Raw genomic sequence first — 9,002 nt, 5'->3', positions numbered from 1 at the left:
TGTGTGCCAGCATCGTGGAAGTAGTGTGATTTTAGAATGATTAAATACTGTACGTCATAAACGCGTTCGGTAGCATCACTGTGTGAATATTTGTTGGTGCTGGTATTGTTGTCTGAACTCCACTTTTGATCTAATTGAAATCAGGAGGTCTCATAAGGCAGCTTTCCCAATATACTGTACCACAATGCGGTATTTTAGATGCAACGATCTTCTCGGTTCTGTTTTCAATAATCAGGTGGATCAATGTCAAAAATGAGTTGCTGGCTGTACTCAAGTATTGCAATGACTGAGAGGGCTGTAAAAGATGCAGTTTAAGAACACTTATTTGGAGGAGAAAAATGCTTGAACACATTTTGTAATTAATAGTGATAGATATGAATTAAAAAGCCAGCTTTAAAAAGCTAAATTTTTAATTTTGTGAGAAGAATACCTTTATTATCAAGGTTAATTGCATGGATTAACAGCATGGATTTAATTTTTTAAAAAGGTGGCAGTTAAAGAATTATGGGCATATTGTACTTGGGCATGTTGTTATATATCGATAAACCATCTTCCTTCAAGAAACATCTTGATAAGATCCTTGGCTTAACTACTAACAACCAAAAGGGCTGAATGACCTCCTCCTTTTAACCTTTTTAGGATTCTTCAAATATATTACATAATTATGTATTCCAAATACTTATTCCAAACTGGTTCTGGTGAAAATAATATGGTCTTGCAATAAGAATAGCTACAATTTTCATCCATAGTCAAACCATCCATTGGATTTAATCTAGTATCCCCTCATTTAAAACTGATAAGTGTTTAAAATGTATTGTGAGAACGTGTTGTTCTAAATTACGCGAAAAGCTTTCCTCATGCGGTCTGTTTAACATGACATTTTAGAAGATTCCCTTGTGTAGGTATACTTCCTCACAACATCAGATTCCAGGCTTGATTCTGGCCTTCAGCACCTGTCCAAGTGGAGTCTACATGATCTCCTTATATTTGCATGAGTTTTCACCTGCTGCTCCAGTTTCCTCCCACCTCTTCAAGACAAGCAGATTAGGTTTGAATCGACGCTCTTTGGTTTTGTCCTCGGTCTCCAGGAGGAAGGCAGATTGGCTTTGGTTCCTCTCTCCCCTATGACCTGTCCTGTTTATGTACCTTCACCAGCCATTTCGTTTCATTTGCTGTGCTGTGACACAAACCAGCTGCTACAGATCACTGTAACCATGTAATAGTTCATTACACGAAGAACCTTTCAACACTGCGACACATCCCTAAAAAAAAAAGAAAGTCATAAATACTTTGTTTCTTAACTTTATTGCAGGTGCCAAGAAGACATAGCTGACATTTCTGGCTTGAGGTCTCTGGTTACAAAAGTGCTATTGGTTGTATATTTCACCACCCCCACTTTGCATGACCAATTATTCGAGGAAAATTGTTACAGTACATCCAGGGTACCGCTTGAGATAACAATATTAATAAGAATTATATTATTATAATTATATATAATAATATTAATAATAACTCACACCAATGTGCAGCACCCACATGGACGATGCAACGGCAGCCAGAGTCCGCTCACAGTACGCTCACCAATCAGCAGCTCTCAGTGGGGAGGAGACCAGAGTGATGAAGCCAGTTCAGAGATGGGGATTATTAGGAGGCCATGATTGGTATAGGCCAGGGGGAAATTTGGCCAGGACACTGGGATAAACACCCCGGGATTTTTAATGACCACAGAGAGGACCTCGGTTTTAGGTCTCATCCAAAGGACGGTGCCTTTTTACAGTATAGTGTCCCAGTCACTATACTGGGGTATTAGGACCCACTCAGACTGCAGGGTGAGCACCCCCTCCTGGCCCCTCTAATACCTCTTCAAGAAGCAATCATCGCTTTTTCTATTGACTCTGGTAATACTTGAAGACTTCTACAACAGTGTTCGTGGAAACGAATGTTTTCTTCATGTAATCCTCTCTCTTCTCATGCAGGTTTTTTGACTTCACACCTTTCTTCACCTCTCTCCACTTTGCACTTCCTGAGTGGCCCCTCCTGCCTCCTCCCCTCCCCTCTCCCATCTTTTCTTCTGTGCTATTTAATCTCTGCTGTCTGCCCTGTCTTTCTCACACCTGAAGAAGGCTTCACAGCCGAAATGTTGTGTTTTCTCTCTTCTCTTTTCAGCATGGAATAAACTTATTACTTGTTTCTTTGGAAATTAGCTCACAATGTCACATTAAAGAATAAAATAACTCACCTTTCTTACATTACAAGACAAGGGTAAAACAGCCCAGCTCTGGTGACTAGCAATTCCCAGCTGTGGCGTTTGCAAGTACGTTTGCATATGTTAGATGGTACTTTTTAGAAGAGTCTGGCAGGGAATCTTTCTTTTGCAAACCTATCTTTATGTTTCCCAGAAAAAAAAGTACTGTATTACTTTAAATATATAAATAAATTGCAATGAAGACATATGTGCTATACTACTCCCATCTGTCAGATGCCTCTGTGTCTCCAGGGGTAACAGCAATAGACTCCGGAAATATTTCATCCCCTCTGAAATCTCACTCTTAAACATTGTGAAATAACTCTCTTACCTCCTGTAACATTGTTGTACCACATTCTTTGTCGGTGATGTTTGCCTTTTTTCATAGAATTGATGTGTTGGACTCTGCTGTTAAAAAAAATCCCAGGGGATAATAAAGCTTGAATTGAATTGATATAATATGAATGAACCTCAATAGGCTATAAAATCCTGCTCTCAAACATGTTATTTTTCTTTTTTATTGTCTATATGATACCAAAAGACTATGTGTTATAGGAAACGTGTTTGCATTTGATTTACAGGCCCTTTCTGCTTTCATTAGTATTACTGAGGAAGCAGGAGACAGAATGCTGCATTAGTGTACAGCAGTAATTGTAAAATTCAGCTGTGCAATTGTTTTAGATTTAAGAACGTTAAAAAAAGTAAAAGAAAACCTGAGACACTCGTCTGAGTGGAAGCTGAGCTCTGTGATCTTGCTTTGGAGGCTGGGTCTTATCTTTAGCTATGCTTGTCATGTGGAGGTTGAGTGGATTCAAGTGTACAGTATGGCGGGATTACAGTAGCTGGCCAGAGTTGTCTTGGGTCTCAGTCACACAGTGGACCCTGTGTCCTCCTGGGCGTTCACAGGCATTCAGATGTAGCTCTCCTCCAGTGGCTGCTGAGCCTCCAGCTGTGTGCTGTATGTGAAATGCCAAGAAATGGGTGCTTGAAGGTGGGGGTCTTGTCACGGATGTCAGAAGGGCAAGCAGTAGAATGGCCAGGAGAGCAATAAAGACCCTATGTGTAGCAGCAAATGGGGCAACACAGAGCCTCAGGAGGTCAGACTATATTGGGTAGAAACCTATGCCCTCAGGCCATGGACAGGAGTGACCTGGTGCTAGGCGGGTCTCAAGACATCCGAACACTCAATGCTGAGTGAGGAGCAGAGCAGACACAGGAAGTAAATAGGCTTCACGACAAGACACACCGGACAGACATGAATAATCATAGGGAACTAGGAACAGGACAGAAGAGCAGAGCCCTCTAGGAGTACAGGGCGTGACAGGTGTGGGATGGGTCAGCCTAAACTTCCTCATCCTCCCTGTGAGCAGGTGTGGGGGTAGGAGCTGACAATCGAGAGATGAAAAACTCACAATTGACCATTGCAAATTGGGTGGGTAACACAAAAGCCCTCCTCCCATTTTCTAACCACTTCAGGGTCACAAGGGAGCTGGGGCTTATGCCAGCAAGCAAGAGGCACAGTACACCCCTTCACACCAGTCCATCACAGGGCAGACACAGATACTCACATTTACAGGGCAATATTCCCAGAAACAATTTCTGGGAAATGTAGCCCACCAGCATGTCTTTGGACTGTGGGGGAAAACCAGAGCACCAGGAGGAAACCCACGTGAACATGGGGAAAACATAAAAAATCCACACAGACAGGCACTAGAGGTTCGGAATTGAACCCAGGGCCCCAGTGCTAGGAGGCAGCAATGCTGATCACTGAGCCACTGTGCCATCAATACAAAATGAACAAGTAATAGGTTTATTCCATGCTGAAAAGAGAAGAAAGAATACACAACGTTTCGGCCGTGAAGCCTTCTTCAGGTGAACACAAACCTATTACTTGTTCCTTTGCAGCCTACGCATGCTGACTCAGCTACCCACCTGAACTACATCAATACAAAATTTTAAACATAATTCATTTTTTCATTCCTTAAACATGCTTTGTTTGTCCATAGAACAGTAACTGTTTGTTAAAGTTTGTGAAGGACTTTATCCTTGAGGAGCAAATTGGCACTGTGGCTGCACAGTAAGCAAAAGCAAAATGTTTTGGAAAGAATGTTTTGTATTTTTTGTCAGTATTTTGTCTGTATTTTTTTGACAAAGAATGTAAGGAAAAGTGAAAGAGAAACAGTAATGGACGAGAAGCCAATTTAACCTGTTAACAACCTCTCAACAGATTTCCAAGCATATACTGTAGAATCACACAGACATTTTTAAAACATATTCTATGAACAGCACTTTTTCACATTTAGGACACAGTATTATATGAACATTAGGATTGCATGGATGATAGGACACTAAACTAAAGGGCAATTGAAAAATAAATTAAGGTAGTATATAATATTTTTAATTGTATTCATGTCCATGTGGGCTTCCTCACCCACAGCAATGAGTTTAAAATGCTGTAAGCAAGGAACTAAGAAAATAACTAATCTCCTCATAGTACAGTAACTGTGTGTTAATGTCTTAATAAAAAGAAAGGAAAGTTGAAATGATTTTGCAATTTAGTAGTAGTTTTTGTATTAGTAGTAGTGACCATATCCAGTAAATTCATACTAAATTCATCTATTGTATATGTCAGTATCTCTGTACATGTATATTCATTCTTCTTCATCTTAGTGGTACTGTATAACCAGTGGTTTTCCATGGCTTCTTTATTGGTAGTGGTTGCTGAGTCGTATTGCTGTGTTGGTCTCAGGAGTAAAATACATTTGCCCTAGGGGATAATAATAATGTTTGAGCTGAAAATTGAAATAGATTCGAAGTGTGAAGCATTTCTGTTTCTCAACAGAAGTCAAAACATCTATTTTCCATTTTCTTTAGTTTTCAATATAACAATGACGCCTTTCAGCTTTGACTTTCCTTTGATTTTTCTTAATGCCAGAGGCCTCATATTTCATTTCAATTCAAGGTATATACTGTAAATATATATTATGTACAGTATATAATACAATATATTGATATGGGATATAAATTAATATGAAGGTATAGTATTTTGTGTCCACATCTCAATCTAGTATCATTTGTATTCAAAAAGGCAGTTGATTGCAATGAAATCAAAGAGTAAAAACATTAGAAAAGGCACACCACTTTTTTAATTAACCATGTTTCAGAGTAGAGTACCTCATTCACATTGCAGCATTTATTGACCCTGGACACACATTTATTGCAGTAATCTAGTTAGTTTCAAAGCTGTATGATTTTTTGACTTCTAGACTTCAGCAACAATTGATAAACATTTAAGCAACAATGAAAAATTTAAGATGGGGTACATTTGATCTGAAGTATATTTTTAAAGGTTTCTAATGAAATGCTTGTATGTTAAAGTGATGTGTTTTATATGTTGAGTAAATGGGGATGAGACATTTATCTCTGCTTAGATTTTCAAGTGTTAACAGTACATTTTATGTAAAGCCTTTAGATCGTTCTACTGTAAAATGACCCATTTGTTAGCATTTCAATGATGCTCACATTATGCAGAAAACGAAAGTAAGAATACACAAAGGGCACATTTTGTTTTATTCATTACTGGTACCAGTCAGGGACATTATGAAATAAGTTCTGTCCCTCTAAACTAGTCTCAGGAAACACAGTAACTCAGTGTATGAAAATAAATAAGCTGTAGAGTCACTGGTTTTGTCTTCTGTCTCTGTACTCTATTTAATGGAGCGTTAGTTTAGAAAACTGGCTTATTTTTAAACTGTACCAACAAAAACTACAGAAAAAGTTGGTTTATATAGTAATTTTAAAGGATACAACATTATGTACAGATGCAGCTACTTAGAACGCAAGTCATTTCTTAGCAACACAGTGCCTGTATCGTAGCACAGTACGTTGTGTGGTTCACTGGCTAAAGACAATCGATAGGTGGCACTTGTGTTGTGTTAGGTGTTAGTGAAACAATTGCTTTATAAAATCTGTTTCCCTACTGGTTATCATCTTTAAATGCACTAAAAATGTAATATTAAAATGGAATGTTGTAACTAAAGGGAAATTTTGGTGGCTAAAAATAAAAATAGCAGAAATAGCAGCAAAAAACTGTAGCCTCTGAACATTATGAACTATATTAATTTAGGAATATAAATATATTATACATACTGTATATAGCTAGTAGTGGTAGCTAAAAATAATTTAAAAAAGCTACAACAGTATTACCAGTATTACCCTTACCTTATTAGCTTCTTCATAAACATTTTCTGCATCAAATTCTGTAGCTCTGTCATCGGATCTGGCCTAGACCCCCCGGAGGTAGTGGCTGGCAGGAGAATGGTGTCCAAACTAGAGGCCAACATGGACAACGTGTCACGCCCGACATCCCTCCCTAGAGGGCGCTCCACTGCTCCCATTATTGTCCGTGTGATTAAGCTCTCCAGGTGTACCCTTTTAGCATTATTATTTAAGACCAGCTCCTCCAGTCCTCGGGGCTCATCATTAGGGTAGATGTCGCGAGGCCCGCCTAGTACCAGAAAACCCTACGTCCGTCTCCTGAGGGCATAGGCCTCATCCCCGACACCTCCCGCTTCCTGAGCCCGGGGTCTGGAGGATCTCGCCCCGTCACCCTTGGACCTCCATGTTTTGTTTGTCCGTGTGCTCCCCCCTCCCGGGGATTTTAACTTTGTCGCGTTCCAGGATGGATTCCTTGTTGATGGACTCTCGGACTGTGCTTTGACCTGCCTTTGGACCCGTTTGGATTTGGATGCTGTTTTGTCTTCCCTGTACACTGTCTCACGGATTGTCACTATTATTTTTGTGCACTATTAAACCCCTGTGTGTTCCCTTTTACCACGCCTCCTGTTCTCTCCAGCTCTTACCGCATTGCATAGGGTCTTCTACAAGATCTGACACGGATTTCAGTCCGTGTTCATGACAGAATGATGAGCCCACGCTAGACCCCGCGAGCGGTAATCTGGAACACCCGGACCCTTATCTGGACCCTTTTTTTTCTTCACCAATCTCTTCAAGATGCCCTTCCTGTTTTCCTGTCTGGATCCATTCCTGTTTCGCTGAACAAGGTATTTTTTTGGATTTTTTTTTTAAAGGAATTCTTGGATTTTTTTCCCTGGACTGTCTTGTTTCTCCGTTTCTTTTTCTTTCTCCGTTGGAACTATTTTGAGAGTGGACAGCCCTACCGTTTTGTATATAGTATCCTCCGGTTTTATCTCTTGTGTATATAGTGATTCTGAATTTCCTTCTCTGGTTGTATATAGTCTGTGCTTGTGATATTCTTGATAGTATTGCCCTTATTTTTAATTGTGTAGGGCGTCAGGAGCCGCCCTTGAAGGGGGGGGTACTGTCACGCCCGACATCCCTCCCTAGAGGGCGCTCCACTGCTCCCATTATTGTCCGTGTGACTAAGCTCTCCAGGTGTACCCTTTTAGCGTTATTATTTAAGACCAGCTCCTCCAGTCCTCGGGGCTCATCATTAGGGTAGATGTCGCGAGGCCCGCCAAGTACCAGGAAACCCTACGTCCGTCTCCTGAGGGCATAGGCCTCATCCCCGACACCTCCCGCTTCCTGAGCCCGGGGTCTGGAGGATCTCGCCCCGTCACCCTTGGACCTCCATGTTTTGTTTGTCCGTGTGCTCCCCCCTCCCGGGGATTTTAACTTTGTCGCGTTCCAGGATGGATTCCTTGTTGATGGACTCTCGGACTGTGCTTTGACCTGCCTTTGGATCCGTTTGGATTTGGATGCTGTTTTGTCTTCCCTGTACACTGTCTCACGGATTGTCACTATTATTTTTGTGCACTATTAAACCCCTGTGTGTTCCCCTTTACCACGCCTCCTGTTCTCTCCAGCTCTTACCGCATCGCATAGGGTCTTCTACAAGATCTGACACGGATTTCAGTCCGTGTTCGTGACACAACGTCTCCCATCCCCTCTATAACAGGCTTGTAGAAATGAAGAGCACATTCAGCAATAGGCTGATCCATCCACGGTGCAACAGGGAGCGCTACAGGAGGTCATTCTCGCCTTCTGCCATAAGACTGTACAACGTATCCACCTTGCGTCTGGGCAGAGGCAACATTGACAGTGACCTGTTTCTGGACTGAACAGTAAATGGCTACGTCTGTTCTTTTTCTTTTTCCTGTTTACAACCGTTTTTGAGCAATATATGCCAGGGACCTGTGCAATACATTTATATTTATATTGTGCAATACAACTTTTTGTGTACTGTTCTGTTCTGGTTTGTTCTTTGTGTGTTCTGGACTGTGAGTAACTCTTCTTAGTGCACTTCTCACTGTACTGATTGTATTGTATGTATTGTATTATTATTATTGTATCATTCATTACACTGTGGCTGTGTTGTCTGTGTTAAGCTGCTGTTGCACTGCAATTTCTCTCATGGGATCAATAAAGTATCTATCTTCTTTAACTCGGTCACTTACTGTGGTTATTTTGGAAAGGTTCTGATGTGTTCATTCTAACTATATAATGTTTACATACTTTATAAAACACTATAATGTTCTAACCTGTTCTATGAATAAATGCTATCACTAGTGTTGTAAAAAAGATGTCGTACTTTTTAATATCAACTTAATACAGATTATTAATATGGAAATGTGTAACTAAAGAATTCTGGTAGCTGAAAAATTAAAATAAAAATAGTTTCTGATATTATTCTCATTCACTTGTGGTTATTTTGGAAACATTTTGACACAGACCTACTAGTCCCACTAACAGCTCTTCCAGCAGCAACCACAGTTTT

This window comes from Atractosteus spatula, chromosome 2, assembly GCF_055471065.1.
Source record: "Atractosteus spatula isolate fAtrSpa1 chromosome 2, fAtrSpa1.hap1, whole genome shotgun sequence".
Taxonomy (NCBI): Eukaryota; Metazoa; Chordata; class Actinopteri; order Semionotiformes; family Lepisosteidae; genus Atractosteus; species Atractosteus spatula.
This window is presented reverse-complemented; position numbering follows the sequence as displayed.